General features: G+C 38.8%; 1 pseudogene; it reads right to left on the bottom strand.

Annotated features, from left to right (window-relative positions):
- Positions 1–4,942: 4,942 nt before the first annotated feature.
- Positions 4,943–20,036, bottom strand: LOC101637955 (annotated as a pseudogene).
- Between the last annotated feature and the right edge of the window lie 2,188 nt (positions 20,037–22,224).

The raw sequence follows: 22,224 nt of genomic DNA, 5'->3' as shown, positions 1-22,224 counted from the left end.
CCCTATTTCTGAAGCCTATGTATTCCCTGCACCAAAGTTCTGAGGTTTGTCCCAATTCCCTCATTGATAACCCTAGTAGTTTGGGGTTTTACCTCGAGGTCTCCACCTTGAGTTTATTCTTGTGCATGGAGTGAGATAAGGGCCTTGCTTCATTTTTCTACAGATAGATATCCATTTTTTCCAGCACCACTTGTTGAAGAGGGCATCCGCTTCCCATTTGATATTATTTGGGCCCTTATGAAAGATCAGTTGTCTGTATGCTGATGATTTTATTTCTGAGTTTTCAGATCTTTTCCATTCGTCTGAGTATCCTTTATTATACCAATACCATGAGGTTTTGACCACTGTAGCTGTATAATATATGCTACAGTCAGGTAAAGCGAGCCCTCCCATTGTGTCCTTCTTCTTGAGGAGTTCTCTGCTAATCCTGGGTTTCTTCCCTCTCCAAGCTGATAATCAGTTTTTCCAATTCTTTGAAGAAAGATGATGGTAATTTAATGGGATTGCATTAAACTTGTATAGTGCCTTGGGCAGCACTGCCATCTTTACTATATTGAGTCTTCCAATCCACGAGCGTGGGATAATCTTCCATTTGTTGAGGTCACTCTTGGATTCTTGTAATAGTCTTCTGTAGTTTCCCTCATACAAATCTTTTGTTTTTTAGTCAGGTATATCCCTAGATATTTCAATTTGTGCTTGGCTGCTGTGAAGGGTACCACATTTCTAATTTCCTCTTTTGTGGTCTTTTCTGATGTGTATAGCAGTCTGATAGACTTCAGTTAGTTGATCTTGTATCCTGCCACTCTGCCTCATTCCTCTATTGCTTCCAGTAGTCCTCTTGTAGAGCTTTTGGGATTTTCCATATATAAAATCATATCATCTGCAATTAATGATAGTTTCAACTCCTCCTTCCCCAGACAAATATCTTTGATGTCTTTCCTTTGCCTTATGCTGTTAGCTAAAACCTCCAGTATGATGGTACATAGGAGTGGGACAAGGGCCATCCTTGTCTGGTCTCCTTTTTCAGTGGGATTGTTTGTCTTTTTTCCATTGACTACCACGTTGCCTGTTGGTTTTTCATATATAGTTTGTATTGAGGAATTTTCCTTCCATTCCTATCTTCTTAAGTGTCTTGTATAGGAATTGGTGTTGGATGTTGTTGAATGCTTATTCTGCATCTATCGATATTATCATGTGGTTCTTATATTTTTTTATGTCAATGTGGTGAATGATACTTACGGTGTTCGTATGCTGAACCATCCCTGGACCTCTGGTATGAATCCCAATTGGTCATGGTGAATTATTCATTTTATGTACTTTTGTATTCTACTGGCCAGTATTTCGTTAAAGATTTTTGCATTGATGTTCATTAGGGATATTGGTCCATAATTCTCAGTTCTTGTGGGATCCTTGACTAGTTCTGGTATCAAAATTATACTAGCTTCATAGAAAGGATTTGGGAGTTTGCCATCTTTTTCTATGCTCTTGAAGATTATGTGTAGGATTGGTGTCACTTTTTCCCCCCGAATGCTTGATAGAATTCTGTGAAGCCAGCGGGTCCAGGAGATTTTTTGTTAGTAATCCCTTGATAACCTTTTCTGTTTCTTCTATTGCTGTGGTTCTGTTGAGATTCTTGACGTCCATCTGGGATAGTCTTGGGAGGGATTGTTTATCCAAGACTTTGTCTATATCTTCCAAGTTGTTGAATTCATTGGAGTAGAGTCCTTGATGGGTTGTGTTTTCTAACCTCGGTTTTTTAATGCCTGATTTTAGTACATTGATATTCAGGGTTATTATACCCATCTGTGGACTCTGTGATGTCATCTTATACCTTTTGTGTTGGGTGTTTTCCTACCTCCATTTCTTATCAGTGTGTTGTGTGCGTGTGTGTGTTTCATTCTTGACTTCTTTTCACCCTTAAGCCAATACTATTGTGGGGGATATTTTATCTTTGTTGCCCTCTGGGTGAGGTTTTTCTATGTGGCAGTCTTATTTGTGTTCAGTGAGTGCTGTTCTTCTGCCCTTACTGGGTTGGCAAGGATCTTTCGTAGGGCTGGGTTTCTTTTAACGTATTCTTTGAGTTTTTCCTTGTCAGGGAAGACTCTTACTTCTCTATCTGTCTTGATAGATAATTTGGCTGGATAGAGTATTGTTGGGATTGCGTTATTTTCCTTCTATTTTTCGAATATCTTACTCCACTTTCTCCTCTTCTTCATAGTTTCTGGTGATAGGTCTGAGCATATTCTTATTTTAGAAACTTCATATGTGATTGCTTGTTTTTCCCTAGCCGCTCTCATGATTTTTCTCCTTTTCCTCAAAGTTGAATACTTTTGTTCACGTTTGTTAAAGTTTTCTTGGCTATCCTTTAGGCCACTGGTGTGGTTCTTTTCCTCCTCCAGTTGGTTAGTGAAATCCATGAGTATGCAACTGGTTTTTGTTATCTCATCCCTAAGCGCTTGTATTTCCCATTGGTGTATGGTCTTTATCTATTCTATCATTTCATCCTTTTCCTCTATTGCTTCCCTCATATCCTGTATTATTCCAAGTAGCATTCAGAAAATTTCTTTCTGCAGCAGATCAATGTCTACTTATATGTACATCATTAGGTTCAGGACATTTTCTGCCATTGCCTTTTGTTTCTCCTGTTTTTTCGCTGAGGCCATTGGTGATGATTGCTCTTTGCCTTGCTTTGTTTTAGAGGAGCACAGTGCCATTTTCCAGAGAGTTGAAAAGCACTGGGCTCTCTCTGGGAGACTCGTAGGAATGCTTCTTTGAAATGCCTGATGTTAATTGCACGATGGGATTGCCCCATCACTTTATTCCTGTGGCTTCACTCTTTCCCTAGTCAAACCAGTATTCTGTTACTTGGAGGGCAAGTTGGAGGTCCTGTCAGGGGACAACGGTTGGGTGGTTTTGGACCGCTGAGGATGGTGCTGCACTAGGTTATTTCACAAGAAGCCTTGATGGGTGGCCCATGACAGCTTGGGATGCCACAGAGGGTGTGCGGTGGTGCCTGCTGCAATGGGAGTGCCATCAAAGACAGGTGATTTTGCCCGCTTTGGTGTAGAGCACCGCGAATGGTGGATGGAATTGTCCTGGTCAGCTAGATCACCATGGAGGTTGGGTATAGGTTCCCTAAGCATTGTGGGGCACTGAAGAGTGTTGGCTGAGCTGCCTTAGGCAGTGTGAGGCACTATGGCAGGCGGGAAGAAGTTCCCTCAGTCACATGGTACCACAGAGGATGAGTAGGAGCTCCCCCAGTCACATAGACAGGGCTTCCCCCAGAAGAATGTGGGCTGGATTTCCCCAGCCATGTGTTAAGCGCTAAAGAGGACTGGTGGGCAGGCTGGATTTCCCCCAGAGGATGGTGGCCAGGATTTTCCCGAGAGGAAGTTGGGCAGGATATTTCCTGGAGGGAGGTGGGTGGGCTTTCCTCAGCCTCGGGTTACACTGTGAGGATGGGGATCCCCCAGCTGGGTGGAGGACAGGTGTAAATTCCTAGGATAAGGGAAGTGGCCTGGTTGGCAGTGGTGTGTGAGAAAAAGGGCAAGAGAAAAAGAAAAAAAACTGATCTGGTTGACTGTGGGGAGAAAGAGAGATGAAAAAGAAATAAAAGTAACTATATAGCTGAGCCCTGATGGCCGTCTGTGGGGCTGGAGGTAGGGAGGTTTACACCCTGCCCCAAGGCAGTGGCAAGCTGTGGCTGTGTTGAGATAAAGCCATTTGGCTGGCTCCAAAGTATCTTGGCCCTGGATGAGATAATGGTGGGACTAATGTTTAAACCTAGCCAGCCTCAGCTGTGGTAAGCCAAAAGCTCCCAGCTCTTCAAAACCTAGTGGATCTGTGCCTATTTTTATGATACTCCTCTTGTGACCCAGCAGACCCCTCTTATTGACTCTCTTGCACTGATTTCTGCAGAATCCCTCTGATATGTGTTCCTCAGTCACCATGTTGCTGTAAGTCCAGAGTTGAAATAATCTTAAACATCATATATATATGATCATAATCATACTATACATAGATGATTGTTATAATATAAATATTATAACAACCATATTAACCATGAAAATTCAGCCTTAAAAATCCTAACAGAAGCATGGAAAAATCGAGACCTATTAAACAAATGTCTGTGCGGAGAATAAAATGTCCTAAAGTAAGTCTTTGGTTTATCTATTCTAGGCTTTCTTCTCGGCAAATGCCATGAGTCAAAACATGTTAGAGAAGGTTTTGTAGACAAAGGTGAGAAAGGTCAGCCACGGAAGAGGAACGGAAACAGGAAACTCAGTGAGAAAGTGGGATTAATGATACTACATTGTGAGAATTGTACATGATGACATGAAACAGCATGTCTAAATTATTAACTGAAAAAAGGATTGGCTCTGTAAGGCTCCATCAAATTCACAATGAAAAACAGAAAAGGTTTAGTAGCTGTTAACAGTATATGATTATCCTGTTAACAGCTACTAAACCTTTTCGGTTTTTCATTTTTTCTTTGCAAATACTGGTAAGGTGATGTTTTAAAGAATTAAAATGCAAGAGTGTACTGTTTGTGGAATCACAAGGAAAACTCTCTTTTAAAATTATTTAAGAGCTTTATTAGAAGGTGATTTCAATTTGTTGACTTAAAAAAATCAAGCTATAAACTTTTACTACATATTAAAAATGAGGTTCTTAAAAATCTCAAATTCACCAGATATGAAACAATTTTTAAGACTTTAAATGTGTATTGAGTAAAACCAGTTTTTTTTAAAAACATGTATGTCATTACCAAAAAGAGAAATCTTTAGGTAAAAATAATAAAAACCCCATGTTGCATAGATAATGGAGATAGTTTTAGTTATCCGGTCAATGGATAAAAAGCACGCACTTAAGGTCTTCTTCTCGAATCTTTTGTTCCTTTCTTACTGCTGGAATATCATATTCATTTCTTCTTGTTGGACGACTAAACCAGATAGTGGTAAAGATGGTAAGCAGGCATTTTCTCAGCTGGTGGATCAGCTGTTTTTGTCTCTGTCATTTTGTGGTTTAAGGTTATCTGGGCATCCGTGTGGGTAACTGAGGTTTCAGTGGTACCTACATGGAGGTGGCAGCTGACCTTGGGTCTCATTGATTTCCTTATCCTTTATATCATCACCCTCTAGACTAGGTTGTTGTTGGTGAGGAGGGCCGCTGCAAAATCATGGTCTATGACCTCAAAGCATACTGTGTCTCACCAGACTACCTTGTTCTCCTGCACCCTGGTTGTCAGCAGCCCCCATCACTTCTTGCATAGGAGCGCTGGAATAATGTGGTCGATGCTCATATGGTCCTTGCTGTAGTGAGGTAGGAACCATTGCCTGTGGTAGGGCTGGTGCTGTTGGGCCTGGCCTTGAGGAGCACTCTCTGATCCGTTGTCCTTTCCTCCACTCTCACTATTCTGATAGTTCTGCTGGAAATTGCGTGGAGGACCCCTACGACATGGGTAACACCTGTATTGGTTACCATCGGCTGCATGTTTACTGCCCTGCACTGGAATGCCACTAGTACCTGTAACATTTGCTGCCTCCTCACCCTTTTCTCTTTAAACAGCATCAGTCTCCACAGTCTCTCCATCTCCTACACTGCAAAGGGACTTCCTGGGGTCATTCTTCTTTATGGCAGTCTGGGGTACAAACACATCTTCTTTGGTGCCATTCCTGTTGATAAAGTCATAAAAAAAGCTCCTGGAAAGATATGTGATTGAATACATCCCTACTATCCTATGCTATGAACTGAATTCAACCACTAAATACTCGGTATAATGGGAGGGCTAAACGAATTAATGTACATAGACTATAGTGCTGACATCAGTACTTTGCATATAATGATGCATTATTTGTGTTATATGTCAGATATGTGGTGTACATCTACAGGTGTGACAGTAGGTAGGTAAATGCCAGGTAGGTATGAGTAGGGTCTAGGGTTCTTACAGCTCAAAATAGAGACCTTTACCTTCTGGAAAGGAAAAAAAAAAGAAAGGAACGGTATGGCAAATTATTTTAAACAAATGTTATATTTTGTGGTAGAAATTCATGTCACCTGTTGAGGGATGGGTTAGGGCAGGAACATGGAAAGCAAATTTAATGCTTTCTAAAGGTACATTGTTGGATATAAAACTCACATGATAATAATAGGTGAACTTTAAAAAAGAAAATAGGAGGAGGGGGAACCTTATCACTGAGGAATATTTTATACAAAAGATAGAATGGGAGAAGGCTCTCAACATGGAGCAGTAACTCTCCGTGGGTTTTTCACACCACGGGGGATCCGTGAGGCTCGAGAACATGTGCCTGCCTCACTGGTACATCTCATTACCTCCCCCTGACTCCTTTGATTGCTGTACTGTCCTAGGACACATATTCTATGACCTGGTAGATATTTCAATTGAAAAAAAAAAATCGGTTCTCTCTGAAAGACTAATGGATGCTGTATTTGATAGTTTAGAACCATAGGATGAATTACATGATGTCTGAACTGGCTCTTCCCTGGTCCCTGCTCCTGGTTATTTTTCCATTTTATACATATAACCTCTTATATCTTTACACATTAGAGGATATGCTGTAAAACCACATAAGCCTCTTTAAATAGCTGATTTTTTTTTCTTAGGTCATATGTGATTTTATCCTCACAATTTTATTATGAATATTTCCCATTATTCTTTAGTCATTTTCTCTTTTACCATCTCTGACTGCTAGCACATCCTTTTATTTGCTCTTTGAAGTTTAGAGAGACCCTGCATTTTTCAGCTCATTTAATTCAATCAAAGAAAAAAAATCACTGGATATCTATTATTGATACAAAAATGAATAATACATTGTTTGTACCTTTGAAGGCATCACAACCTAGTTACACAGGCAATGTAAGACAATGTTTTACAATATATATTGATAGGGTGCTAATAGGGATTTCTAGTGAATATATGAAGGCACAAAAGAACAGAACCATCTGCAGAGGTGTTGAAAAGTGAGTGGGAATTTGCCAGGAGGAACAGAAATGTGATGGGGCAGTATTGACAAATAGTAGCAGCGTACAATAAGGCATTGTTGGGTGAGAAGCATGTGTCTCCTGAGAACAGGGGAAAAGATATTGGTATGGTTGAAAAAGAATATATGATCGAGGAATTATAAGATGTGACAGGAGCAGTACAATTATAAGGAATAAGAAATGACAGCAGGAGTAAGATTATAAAGAATATCAGTTTCTCTGCTTGAATTTGAATTCAAATGTAGAAAAAAATCTACATAAAGTTGTTCAAAAATGGAAAGGCTAAAATCTATGCCCTTGAAAAATTACTCTATGCTAGGCATTATGATCAATATTCCTGTTTGGAGAATGATAATACTTCACTGTCAAAATCCTGGTGGATAGAAACAGGCTTTCCTTTCCCCCCCCCTCTTTTAAATGAATGTTTAGGAATGAATTTACACAACACTCACTTACATGGAATCATAATTTATATGGTTAATATGAAGGGAGCCCCCCAAAATCTGGAAAAAATGTTCTGCTCAGCGGAGCTTTGATAGCACACATTTTTCCCACTACACGAACATTGAGTTAGCACACCCAGTGGCCTTGCCTGGGAAAATTCTATCTGGTCACAGTGAATTTTTTCACTAAATTAGTTTTGCTTGGACTTTGTTTTTTGTGATGGCCGATTTAAGAGACCAGAGTGTGGTTGTGAAATTTTGTTTCCTGCTTGGTAAAAATGCCACAGAAACTGTTGTTATGTTGAACACAGCTTACAAGACCAGTGCTGTGGGAAAAATCTCAAGTGTATCAGTGGTTTTCTCATTGCAAAAAGGGTGAAATGCTGATTGATGACAAATCTCGTTCTGGATGTCCGTCAACTTCCCGAACAAACAAAAATGTCTACTCATAATGCATTTGGAGTCCGTTGCCCAGTCATAGTGTTAATCAAGCTTTCTATTTAGAGGTTCTGAAAAGATAGCTAACGGTGTGTGACAAAAAAATGGCTGATTTGTGTCAGGCAAGGGACTGGTTGTTGCACCAAGACAATGAACGTGCTCACACAGCCATCACAGTGTGCCAGACTTTGGCAAAAAACAGCATGCCTCTCCCACCCCACAGACCTTACTCACCTAACTTCGTTCCATGCAACTTTTTGTTTCCACGAATGAAGAGGGGCATAAAAGGGCAGTGATTTGACATAAAAGAGGTGAAGAAAAAAAGATGGAGTTGGAATCAGAGTTTTGACAAATGTTTTAAGTGTAATGGAGAGTAAGTTGAAGGTGATCAGGTTGTTCTGTAAAAATAAAATAAAATAAATACATAGCTTTTTTTAAAAAAAAGGGTGTTATTTGGGGGGTGGGGGATTACCCCCTCGTATATTCTAGGCTTTTATAGTTCACCACCTCTACTTGCTATCATCTGTCTGCCAGTTTGTCTTATCGTGGCGCCTTGCCTCCTGCTCAAATGCTGGAAGCTCTGCCACTGGTAATTCAATACTAGCAGAATCACTAAAGGTGGACAGAGTTCAGCAGACTGTGTCCTCAGCCAAGGCAGAGTAGGAAGAAAAACATAGTGATCTAGTTATGAAACTTATCCGCCAAAAACTTATGGGTCACAAGAGAACATTGTCCAACCCATTTCCTTTGGACACATTATCAGAAAGGATCAACTGCTAGAGAAGGTGAAGTAGATGGCCAATAAGGGGAGGGAGACCCCTGGAAAGCTGAGAGTATAGACTTGAACGTGCTGGTGTGTGTGTAGATGACACACTACCAGGCAATGATTCACTCTGTTGTAAATATGGTTCCCGTGAAAAGGCGTAAACTGAATATCAGGTAATAACAACTTCTACTTGACTATTTCTCATGCCCATAGTCACCTTCCATGTTAAGCCACAAGTAGCTATTTGATAGATTATATTTTAAAGCTTATTTTTAAAAGTATGGGAGGATCTGAGTTGAACTTTCTCTTAACTTTGTAAAGGTTTTTATATTACTTTAATATTTATATGGTCTGTGTGCATTCTTTATAACCTATATGAAAAAAAATCTTTTTATGGTTTGAATATGGGGGATATCTCCCATCACTGTCACCAAGAACTCTCTAAGGCTTATAAATGAATAGACATTCATATTTCTTAAACGAATAAATGCATGCATGCATGAATTGAGTTGATGAAGAAAATAGAAATACATAATCAGTCTCAGGATACCAATATATCTTGCAGGTATTTGGAGAGGTGTCTAATAGGGAATTATAGAGGTAAGATTCAAGTTGGCTTGTGGTAGTCTGGAATCTCCCCAAAACCTAATCTTGAAAAAAGTGAGCTGTATTTTATATTCTTTCCTTCATGGTTATTTTTTAAAAATTGTGTGCACGCATGTATTCTCTAGACATGTATTAGTTATGGAATGATCAAAAGGTATTATGACTTGGGCTATAAAAATGAAAGACTACATGTCTTAAAAACACAACACAGCACAGGGTAGAAAGAGGAAATCTTTACTTTTCACTATCTGCGTCTTCGTTTCCTGAGTTTTATCTACCTTTTAAATCTTTTGGTGTTCCATCTCCTTTTATTCATTTATTTAACATGAATTCAATATCTAGTGTTTGCCATACTTTGCTGCAGGGGTAGTGAATTATTCAATGAGGCCCTTTCTAGCCAAAGTCTCTAACTCCCACCAAGCAACCTTTTTCTGCCTGGGTCTGGAAAGAAGGTGGGGGAGCGGGGGATCTGATAAGATTCACCTGTGAGTAATTGTGAATCAAATTCCCTGGCCGGCCATCTGCTCATCTGCTGTGTATAAATTGAGTCCTCTGAGAAGTAGGAGGAGGTCTCTTATTATCAGCAAGAACCAGGAGTGGAGCGTATCCTCTGGATCTGAGATTCCCTGTGAAGAGACCCTTCTGGATACAGACGACAGCTATACCATTGGAGGTGCAGCGGCAGAACCAGTAAGTTCAGGTCCAGAGCATGGACTTCCTAACAGTGCTTTTGTGCAGGAGCTTGGCTTGTGGAGTGGGCTACTTCTGGGCATTTAATTGTGGCAGTTGGACTTGCTGACCCATGGGCATGGAGATAAGTGCCTTCTCACTGAGGCTTAGCACAGTTTGAGAAAAGTTATGATATTGTACTTGCAGAACACAAATATCGTTGCTAGTAATGTCAAGACAACAGCAGAGGTTTCTTCATAATCAGACCTTCCTTCAGCAAAGTTTGTCATAGGCTTGCATTATATACGGATAATCACCTGTAGAATTTATTATTTTCTGTGGCGTATGTCATTTTAGAATAGTAATTAGCCATCCGACTTTAGCATTCATAATTATAGTTTATATTGATTGAACACTTCTCATATGTAAGGCAGCCTCATATGGTACTATCATCCCCCTCTTTTTGAATCAGGAAAATGATACTTAGGAAAGTTAATAGTTTTACTTATGACCTTGTTATGACAGTTAATCTTGGAACTAATACCCCAAATGAAATGTGAACTAAAAATCCCATGCCCCTTGCCAAGGAACTATATATCCTAGCTAGGTCTTGCTTTGATATGGATAGTTAAGATTATCCCATATCTAAGCTGTCCTCCAATTTCAGTAATCATTTATTTGGTTCCAGTTACAATTATGGATGTTTCCAAAAAAGACCCATCAATAACTAACTGAGGTGGTTAGTTTATTGTGCCAACCTGACCGATAAACACATGTGGGGTTAATTGAAGGGCGGAGGGATAAATGGCTCAATGAGCCTCACCTTTATAGTTCTTGTTCTCTTGCTCTCTGATGGTTGGACCAGGGTGCAGCTGCCTTAGTCAGTTCCCTGCTTCAGCTGGAAGGCCCACTTCCTGCAAGACATCCACAAGGAGAATCCACATGGACCTACCCCGATGCAGCCCTAGGTGCTGGAGCAGCCATGCGGAGACTACTGCCAGTGCTGAGTTGCTTACATGTCCAGCTTTCCTCCTGCAGCTGGCATCATTGCATGTGTTTTGTGAGAGGGAGGAGGACTTTGTGGATTGGTGTCGGACATCTGGGTTAATTAATGGGTTAATGTTGTGGGCTTGGGCAGCACTGGGTTGGGATGTTTTCTTAATGTGCACTTAGCCTTTATATGAAACTCTCTCTTATACATATGAGTTTCTGTGGCTTTGCTTCTCTAAAATACCCAGACTAACACACTGAGTTAGTTAATTGTGCCAGCCTGGCCGATAATCACATGTGGGGCTGGTTGAAAGGTGGAGGGATAAATGGGTGGTGAAGCCTCGCCTTTCTAGTTCTCTGGTCTCTTGTTTTGTGATGGTTGTATCGGGTGCAGCTGCCTTAGCAGTTCCCTGCTTCAGCTTGCAAGATTGACTTCCTCCAAGACATCCCCAAGGAGAAGCCGCATGGATCTATCCCGATGCAGCCCTGGGTGCTGGAGCAGCCGTGTGGAGACCCCTGCCAGTGCTGAGATGCTTACACGTTCACTGACTCAGCTTTCCTCCTGCAGTCGGCATCACTGCCTCTGTTTTGTGAGGTGAAGGACTTTGTGGACTGGTGTTGGGTATGGGTTAATGTTGGACTTGTGGGCTTGGGCAGCATTGGGTTGGGATGTTTTCGTGATGCACATTTTCTTTGCATAAAACTCTCTCTTATACATGAGTTGCTGTGGATTTGTTTCTCCCAAGTACCCAGACTAATACACACACTAACTCACAAAAATACTGGTAATCTTTAAACCTAAAGCCAGAGATAGCACCTAAAATTTAAAAACTAAGCAATAGTTAAATTTAAACAGTCGAACATGTCTGCCTTGAGCAATGTGCCCTTTGAAGAGCACCTATGGGATGTATTTGGATACAGCAGCTCTAAGAATTAGACAGGAACCCTGGGGAGCAGGAAAGGTAAGTGACTGGGTGAAGAAACCCTCAGCACAGGAAGAGGAGAAAGGTGACCCAACTCAAACCGTGTCGCCAGTGTCACAGACTTGAGCCTGTGGAAACTGTCTCCTTGGTATGCACTTTGATGTGTGTGTTCGAAAGAGAACACAATTAAATAAAGATGTCAAACATCCTGGTCATCCCTGTTCTCAGAAGGTTTCTGAAAATGTTATTTCCACAACCTGCGGTGAATTGATTTCAAAGTTTTGCACGTTATTTGGGGGTCTCCAAGGTAACCAATACAGCGTTTTAGTTGTTACTTGAGAATAAAGCACTGCGACCCTGGGATTGGCCTCTAACTTGAGCCCTGATCATTTCTCCATGAACATTTTTACTAGTCTACTTGAAAGGATGGGACAGCTACACTTCAAAAAAATTTTTTACCAGTATCGTGCTGGCAAACATTGATCTTTTCCAAAATATGGGAAATATCTAACAAAAAAAATTTCCATCTTCTTATTTTTTTTAATCATTTTATTAGGGTTCATAGAGGGACAGCCAGATCTCTTTGCAGGAGAGCAGGTTTTCCAGTTAGTTCAGTTTCTTTGCCCCAGTGTTTCTCTGTCTCCTTCTGTTCCTTTCTCTTTGAAGCTGTTGTGCTCGTTAGCATCACCATTGCACTCCGGGGAAAGGCAAAATTAGAGAGAGGTCATTTTCTCCTGCCGGTTTTAAAAGGGCTGAGAGGATAAATAAGCTAAGTAAAATGAGGATTTGAAGAGGTATTGGATGTATGAACACATTTATGCAATTTGTCATCTTCATCCATTTTGGAAATCACTAATTGAATAGTTAAATGTATTCTCTGCAGGCTTTATTTTCTTATAAGAAAAGCAGATTGATAGGAATATATAATTTTAAAATTTAACTTTGATAAAGAATTTACACTTTTTCATTCGTCTCTGATTTTTAAATTTCTCAAAGAAAAATTCATTCTGAATATTTACTTAATGAAATAACATAATTTTTATTCATCATTATATTCAGAATCAAGTATTTCTCCAATGTGAAGTGCCAGTTCAGGATGCATTTTAAGAGGTCCTCAGGTTTTGCATATTTTTAGGAAAGTGTTTAGATTTTATCTTTAAACGATAAATACACACATATTCTAGATCAACTGCATAACTGCCTCATAACTGAGTCTTGTCTTTATCCTGCTTTAATAACTATCTTTCTGTTTAACTTCACTCTCAATTCTAAGGTGCTCTGGAAGCATCGGCAGCTACATGTTGGGCTACTGCCCTAAAAGTCAGCAGTTCCAAACCACCAGTTGCTCCATGGGAGATAGGTCAGCCTTGCTGCTCCCTCAAAGTTTGACCCAGGGAAAGTTCTCCTCTGTGAGATAGGGTCACAGTATCACTATGTGATATAGGATTGGAATCAACTCCATGGCAGTGAGGAGCTCTGGGTAAATGAGAGGTTTGCAGGCATTTAAGAAAAGTGGTTGAGGCATTGAGTCATAAGACTGCTGTCACTGGAATTAGCTGAGTATAAAAGGCATAGAGAAGCATGTGACCTCCTCTGCTTACCCAAGGGGGAAAGAGATGCACACTCCTCATCAGCTCAGAGCCGAATCCTTTGAAGAAGAGATCAGACATGTCTTCAAGCCTCCAACAATTCTTTACCACCTCTGACACCAATCTTCTCTCCAATGGTACTCTCTATTTCTCAGATGGGTTCGATAATTCATTGCGATGGACATACGAAACTCACAGACCCTACTCACAACTATGAGATTTATTAGGTTAGTGTGCAGATTTTTAAATCGGGATCAGAAAGGTTCATACTATAGCTGTTTGGTCAGAACAGCCTCTTCTCTGAATTGCTTACAGGCTTGACTCTTTGGTCATCAGCCTTTAAACTGTCTCCTGGATCTCTGCTCAACTCAAGCAATGTTACAAAGCTCTTTCAGGAGTTTCTGATAAATACCCCAAAGCAATCCACTATAAGCACTCAGCTCGAAGACACTCAGTTCTGGCTCTAACTGTCAGCACGTGTGGCCCCTTCAGTGCCTGGAGGCACCCTCTTCTGTATGTAGACACTCACCTTTACAGGTTCCATGAACTGGGAAGCCCACCACGCTGTTGTGTGTTCTGGCTCTTGGTGCTGCTGCTGCTACTGCTGCTTTATTCCCATTCCTCTGCAGCTCCTCTGCTGTGACTGCATATCACCTCTCTCTCCTGGACAGAAGGGGGCGATGTACAGGGAGCATGGGTCCAAATGATGCACTCCATTCCTGGTTCTTCATATTTGATGGAGTACAATTGCTTTCAAGATGACTGCTTTAGACACAGCAGGATTGCAAAACTAACCAATCTCCACATTAGAGTTCTAAGCTTTTACAATCACAACCAAGCTTGTTTAAAATAACTAACAGGTGAATCATATAATTCTCTCAGCATTTACTTCAACTGCTATTGTCCATACCCATCAGGATAAAAACTGTTTAATGGGAGTTACAAACTCTGGCTAGAAGAGCAATATCAAGTACTTGACTCTACCACACTGGGTACAGGATGAAAACACTCAAAACTGCTACAGTATAGCAGACACTGCTATTGTTGGTAGAAGTATCACCCAGTTACTTTGTTGAAATCAGTTTCCAAAACCTCATTGTTCATGAAGAATTTTTCTGATTCCTAAGGTAGCAATGATTACAACATGATTTGCAGAATTTTGTGATGCAGTTATGTAAATTTTATATTCAAGTATATAATGGTCAGGAATTAATAAGTGGTTTTTAATTAAAACAATCATTAGGGGATATCTGGCAGTTTCATTAAAGTGAGAAATCTGTATCTCAAATAGTCTTAAAGTTATTAGTATTTTATGACATGCCAAGGCAAATAGGCATTTTCTATATTATTATAGTTCAGTCTACATGGAAGAAAATATTGAAATAGTAATAAACTTGTGGAACATTTTTTTATTACTGAGCGCATTTTCTTTATTATAATGCCATCATTTGTATTTAATTTAACAAAACAACCTACTTGAATACAACTTTTTATTTAAAATAACTTTATATTTAAATTTTTTCTTCATTTATCTTATACATTTTTGATAGTATAGGTAGATAGGACCATTAAGGGCAAGGCATTTACATCTGGTTGTGCTGCTGAATTTTCATCTGATTGAAATAACAGGAAAATCTGAGACGACTGTCATATGCTTCATAAATAGCAACAGCCTGGTGGGACATGTTCAGTATACTAGAATCACGCAATTGAAAGAGATATTAGATGCCATCTAGTGACACTCCTTCATCCCCTGCCCCATTTTTTGTCAAAATGTTGATATGGGTACTTAAAACCTTGTCAAAATTTATATAGCCAGTTAAGGAATTAAATGTAATGTACATATGGTTAGTGCCAGAGCTCAACCCAGAGCATACACCTTTTATGATCAACTCCAGTTCTGGTTTTATTTTGTTGTAGCGTCATTCCATGCCTACGCCCGAGCCAGCATGGAACTCAATTGCTTGCACAGTAAGCCAACAAATCAGAATGGCCTCGTCCATTCTACTTTCTAATTCCATTCAGTTTCACCAGAATTTTGAAGTTAGGTAAGAAGAGTTGAGCCAATGAAATAAGTTAACAAAATTCATATTGACCTCAGATTAGCTATACAAGAAGAGTTTGGGGTCTTTCTTAAAGACAATGTATTTTCATCAGTTGCACTGGGTTTTATTGTCCTTTTCATCATTTTTTGGCCTTTTCAACTACGAGGACCAATGACAGATATTAATAGTGCAATCTCTGAAGCTATCGACATTACCTAGATATTCAGTCACTGGGAAAGCACAAGGTGGGCTTTGGTGCCATCGCTTTTTGGTTAAAAATAGCAAAACTGCATTTTCCACTAGTTCTCTATAAACCCTAGTCTAAGGGATAAGCCACGAGTATATTCCTAGACCTCTAGAACTTAAACCAAATATTTTTTTAAACATGTGAGTATTCCGTTTTCCCCCAATCCCAGTTAGTTCAATAACTGCCTAGTATTAAGTCATGTTTTTGGTTTTGTATTTTTAAATACCCAGCCTCACTTTCAAACAAGCGCTAGGATTCAGTATGAAAATTGAGTGAGAGGTCATGATTTGCTCTTTTGCAGTTGACATCAACACTGCCTAAGAAACAAACTCAATTCTCTCCTGCTCCAAGTGTGTGGTAGGATGTCTCCTGCAACCCCGAGGGTTAATATTAGATTTCTTGTATTGATTAACTTAACTAAAAGACATTAATGGGAGGATAGTGAATATCTTAAAAACTAAAGGAAGAGCTGAAACTCACATTGTGAAGGACAAGAACCAATGTAGCTCAGGTATAAGAAAGGAATCTCGGACAGTGTAAGACATGAAAAAATAATAATTTATAAATTAGCAAGGGTTCAAGAGGGAACAAGGAGAAAAATTAGGAGCTGATACCAAGGGTTCAAGTAGAAAGAAAATGTTTTGAGAATGATGCTGGCAACAAATGTACAAATATGCTTGACACGATGGATGTATGGATTGTGATGAGAGTTGTACAAGCCCCCAATGAAATGATTTTTAAAAAGAACAAAGAAACAAATCTCTGGAATATCTATTCTGCTCATTTATTCTGGACAATGAATGAGCCTTGGACACAGTGTACTCACCTGGAGAGTTTTTATAAAGCATTTGCATAAAAAAACGAAGGCAAAACTTAGTGCATCAAATTAAGGACTCCATGGATAAACTTGATTGGCAGATAACAATATAAATTATTTTCAGATATAAATCTCACAACCAGTATCTAAAATGTGCAATGCTCACCCTCCCCCCACTAATAAAACAAAGCACCTAGACATCAACAGTAGACCAACAACAAGGCATCTTCAGATTCGTTAGGCACATAAAGGGACAATTTCTATAAGGAAACATAAAAACCCTGAAAGTAACAAAGCGATGAAAAGATACTCAGAATAATGGCTAAATATACATATGCAAAAGAAAACATTTATAATTTTGGCATGATAAAAATTTACAAGCTGGATGTTGCCAAGGGTTAGTGAGGGCGTGGGCACATGTAAAACTGCATGTCTCGCTTTCAAGAGTGTGGACTAGGGCAGCCATTTGGAGGAGCAATCTGTCATTATTTAGTGAAATTATGCATATAGCACAGTAATTCCATTCTTAGCTATATACCCTGGAGAAATTTTCAAATAGGTCTTAAAAGGAACATGTTCAAGAATATTCATTACAGCGCGATTTGTGCAATGAGTTGGCTTCAAGTGGGCAGTCAATATCTGGCAAAGAGGACAGTTAAATTTGATGGATAAACACTAATAACTATTGTAGCAATTAGAAGCAAAGGGGAAAATATAAAAATAGTGATCTAATCACTATTTTTAAGTTTGGTAAATATATAGAGACACATATATGCACACGTATATATTATATATCCTTCCAAAATATGTGTCAATTTGGTTGGATCATAATTCTCAGTATTATGAAATTATCATCTATTTTTTTATATGATGTAATGTGTTATAAAATTTTACCTCTATGAAGTTAATGAGGCAAGATTCAAGACAGTTATGTTAATGAAGCAGAATGCAAGGTTAGATGTATGTTAAGTCAATCTATTTTGAGATTTAACAGTGATTCAATAAACCATCAGAGATCAGAGGGACCTGACTTCCACCAAGAAAGAAGAGGCGAGAGTAGTGTAGGTCCTTTTGAGCCAGTGTTCCTGCACTGGGAAACTCCCAGACCCAGGAAAAGATTGATGACCAAGACCCTTCGACAGAACCAGAAGAGAGAGAAATCCTTCCTCTAGAATCAGCACCGTGCATGTGGGTTTATAGCCTCCTAAGATATGAAAAAGTATATTCTGTTGGCTGAAACCATCCACTAGTGGTATGAGAGGGGTTCAAAAAGTTTGTGAAGATAATTGAATTGAAAAATAGTGGAAAATTTCCATGAACTTTTAGAAGCCTCCTATTATTTATATTATAGAAGAAACATAAGAACATAGGTGGATCTTTAAAACATTTGCTCAGCAAAGAATGATATAAACTTCAAATATTTCACTCATTATTAAGAGCATTTAAAATAAAAATAAATGCATGTACATTTAAACATATACACATTTTGAAGAATATTTAAAACAATAGGTTCCTATGGGGTTGGGAGAAGAGTGTAATATAAAAAGGTAATAAATGAGTGTAAAATAAAAATAAAATAAATCAGACAAAAACTATGAATGTGTTCCCCTCCAGGCCAATTCTATCAGAATTTTTTATGATGGTGCCAGGATCATGATTTTTTTAGTGTTCTTTCTTTCACTCTCCTTCTCTCTCTTTCTATCTTTTCCCCATCTTCTCACTCTTTTTCTCTTGCTCACTCTCTTGCAGAGATCCCCAGAAAATTCTAATGCACAACCATAGTTTATGGTTAGTTTGTGTCCTTTGATTTTCTTCAGCAAAATTTTACTAGCATTTGAGATTTAATGATTAATGTCATCTTCACCAAAATAAAATATCGCTGATGGCTTCTCTCCATGATGAATTTAACAAAGATTCCAATTTCCTTACGAGAACATCTTATTTAGTATGGATGACGTTTCTACACCTGGGTTCCTAAGACTAAAGCTTCACATGAGTACACGATTCCACACAACAAGAGGAATGGGATGAGTTCAAATGATTGCCTTTTGGTCTATATTTGGGTCCCATCTGATCACAATTAAGTGTTATGGAATTCTCATTCTTGTACACATTATTCATAATTTGTTGTGATTCAAATAGTTGAATGCCTTTGCATAGTAAAAGAGAAACACAAGTACACATCTTTCTTACATTCTCTGCTTTCAGCCAAGATCCATCTGACATCAACAAACATACCTATTATTCCATGGTCTCTTTTCAATATGGCCTGGATTTCTGGCAGTTCCCTGTCAATGTATTATTTCAACCCTTGAGAATTTTCATAAGCAAAATTTTACTTGCACATGGTATCAAAGGCATTGTTTGATAATTATGTTTTTTGCATTCTGATGGATCACTCATTATTGGGTTGTGTACAAATATAGATCTATTCCAGTCAGTGGGCTAGGTAGTGATCTTCCAAAATCCTTGGAATGGATGAGCCAGTGTTTCCAACATTGCATCCATTTGTGGAAATATCTTGGTATTCTCTGTATGCCTGGAGCATAGAGTTGGATTTCTTCAAAAGTGAATGCCTTTCACTAATGCCCTCAGTGAGGTTTTAATTTCTACCTTGGGTTGCATTAGTCTTTCAATCATATGCTCTCTCCTGAAATGGTTGATCACTGTCCAATTATTTTGGGTAAAATGACTGTTTAATCTTTCACATTATTTTGATACTATTAGCTTTTATCCATGTTTTTCACATACCATATTTTAATTTTGCAACTTATGGAGTGAATTTTTTTCTTTCAATTTGATAAGTGTTCAGCATCCTTTTTGATTTTGTAACTCACGATTTGCACCTTGCGCTGTAATATTTCCCTTAGTCTTCTTGAATTCCTCTTTGAAATCTGTGTTCGGCTTTTTCACTTCACCATTTTTAAACCGTTGCTTCAGCAAGTTTTAGTCTTTCCTTAAATCACTTTGGTCTTTTCTGTATTTCCTTTCTTGTTGTTCTTCATGCCATGCCCCAACTTTGCTCATTTTCAGTCATTAGTGTCCAGGGCATCAAATCTATTCTTGAATCAGTCTCAAAATTCAAGTGGGATATACTCAAAATCATACTTTGCCTGTCATGTCTTAATTTTCCCCAGCTTCAACTTTAACGGAAATATAAACAATTGATAGTTTGTTGTGCAACTGGCATGTAGCCTCCTTCTGACTATTAATATGAGCCTCTCCATCACCTCTTTCAATAGATGTTGTCAATTTGATTCCTGTATATTTCATTCAGCACAGTCCATGTGTATAGCTGCCATTTATTTTGTGGAGCAAAACGTATTTTCAATGAATATTGTTGGTTTTGCAAAATTGTGTCACGTGATTTCCAGGATCATTTTTATCATCAAGGTCATATTTTCGAAGTACCAATCCTTCTTTGTTTCCAATGTACTCATTGCAAACCTGTTTGATCAATTTCAGGTTGCAGATGTTGGCAAAAATCTTCAACTTTTTCATCTCTGTCATTAGCAGTTGGTATGTAATAGTAATTGGTATATAAATAGTGGTTGGCATGTAAATTTGAATAGCAGTTAAAAAACTGGCCTTCATTGTGGACAAATGGATATTATTCTATCACTGACAGTATTGCAACTTCAATAGATTTTGCAACATTCTTTTGGGCGGAGAATGTGATGTCATTTCTCTTCAATGGATGGTTATTAGCACAGTGGACCACATGTTTCTTTGATTCAAAATGACCAATTCGATCCATCTTTTTTCACCAGTGCCTTTATGCACCCCATCTTATGCTTTACAACTTTCAACATTCCTAAATTCATGCTTTGTATATTTTGATTTCTGATTATTACTGGATGCTTGCTGTGGTTTCTTCTCCCTTTGAGGTGTGCCACATCATCAAATGGTTTCCTGAATGTTTTATTTCATTTACATTATTAAGTTTGATTCTATTTTGAGGAGACAACCCTTCACCTGCAGTATTTTGAATACATTACATTCTGAGGGGCTCACCTTCTGGCAGTATATCAGACAGTGTTTTGATACTATTCATAAGAATTTCACCAGGCATTTTTTAACATGTCGACTACTCGGGCCTTTTTTCCTACTCTGTCTTACACTGAAAGTTCGGTTTCAGCCTCTGCCATGCACTATGCACTATGCTGCTGATAGTTTAAATTATGGTGGCATAGCTTCCAGATTACAGCTACAAGCAAGCCCCTACTCTGTAAGAAAGTGGCAGAAAATTTGTGGTTTCACCGCTTCCCTCCCTTCCTCCAAGGCACTTCTGACTCATCTCGACTCTGTAGGATGGGCTGAAACTCAAGGGAGGGTTTCTGAGACTAACATTTCACAGGGGTAGAAAGCTTCATCTTTCCCTTTGTATTGACTTGTGCTATTGAGCTGCTCATGGGGGGGGGGGGGGGGGAGGGGAGCTAACAGCCAGATTCGTAACCCTGCTGTCCACCAGGGCTCTGTAGGCCTCCTTCACGGTTTATTGGGTACAATTTGCTGCACCAAATGACTCAATGTTTTCAGTCCAAATAGCATAGTATTATGAACCGGTATAAAGTATACATTCAAATTTTATATGCATATGTTTATATGTGTATATTGTGTGTATATATTACATAGGCGCACATATGTACAAATAATATATACATATATATTCTTAAATGTCCAAGGCGCTATCCACTGTTCTTGCTTTAGCAGATACCATGATGAAAGAAATGTATAATTTGTGGCCTCAAGGAGATGTATGCAGGGGGAGATTGAAAACAAGCAAACATAAACAGATAGCAAACCATAACTGTGGCATGACTTGGTTGTTCAGGTGTTTTTTGCTTATACTTGTTGTGCTTAAGGTAGAGAAAGTGGGTTAGAAAATGGGATTCAAAACATTATGTATTTATTTTATAAAGGTTTTACAATTTTAAGAACACTGTATTTGGTGAATATTTTCAAATGACTATGTTTTAATATCTGAAAATAATTGTATTACTGATGGTGCTGATCATGCACGAGGATTCCTTTTTCTTTCGTGGTCATGTCTTGCTCACGCTAATGTAAAGCATGATTTACCAGCTGATTATACACACTTGGTATTTTATGAGCTTATGTCCTTTCAGTTTTCATATGAAAATATTTTCCCAAATTTTTTAGCATGCGTGAGCGCTTTATGTTTCAGCATGGGGAGGCGGGTGTTGGTGAAATGCAGCTTTTTTATTATAAACTATCCTTTAGCACACAGTAGAGTTGACAACACAAGAACACTGACTGCTTAGTTGATTTTCTTCATTTGAGTTCTCCCCCATATTGCTGCCCCCAAGTCTCTGCTTTTTCTCCCTTGAACTGACACAGTTTCATGACTCCAACCCCCAAATGGGTGAAATTATTCCCACTCCTGTGTCTCAAACCTTAGCTGTTTTCTGAGCAGGGGTCTCATTGGTTCCCAAGGTTAAGGGCATTCCATTCCGTCTTTGTACAACATGTTGTCCGTTTGCCTGAATGTTGACCTTTCCTGACCAATTTGTTTCCATTGGTGCTACACCAGTCTTATAATCATTCTGATTCAGGAACCTGAAAACGTTTAAACTCATTTTTCACTTGTACTTCTTATATTTAATTAGTCAGCAGATACAGCAGTTTCTCATTTTGTAATTTTTTTTTCCAGATGTGTAAAAAATCA

The sequence above is a fragment of the Echinops telfairi genome, unplaced genomic scaffold (genome assembly GCF_000313985.2).
Source record: "Echinops telfairi isolate 266 unplaced genomic scaffold, ASM31398v2 ScPeMD7_7467;HRSCAF=8505_1, whole genome shotgun sequence".
Taxonomy (NCBI): Eukaryota; Metazoa; Chordata; class Mammalia; order Afrosoricida; family Tenrecidae; genus Echinops; species Echinops telfairi.
The sequence above is the reverse complement of the archived record's forward strand: the minus strand, read 5'-3'. Positions and strand labels throughout refer to the sequence as shown.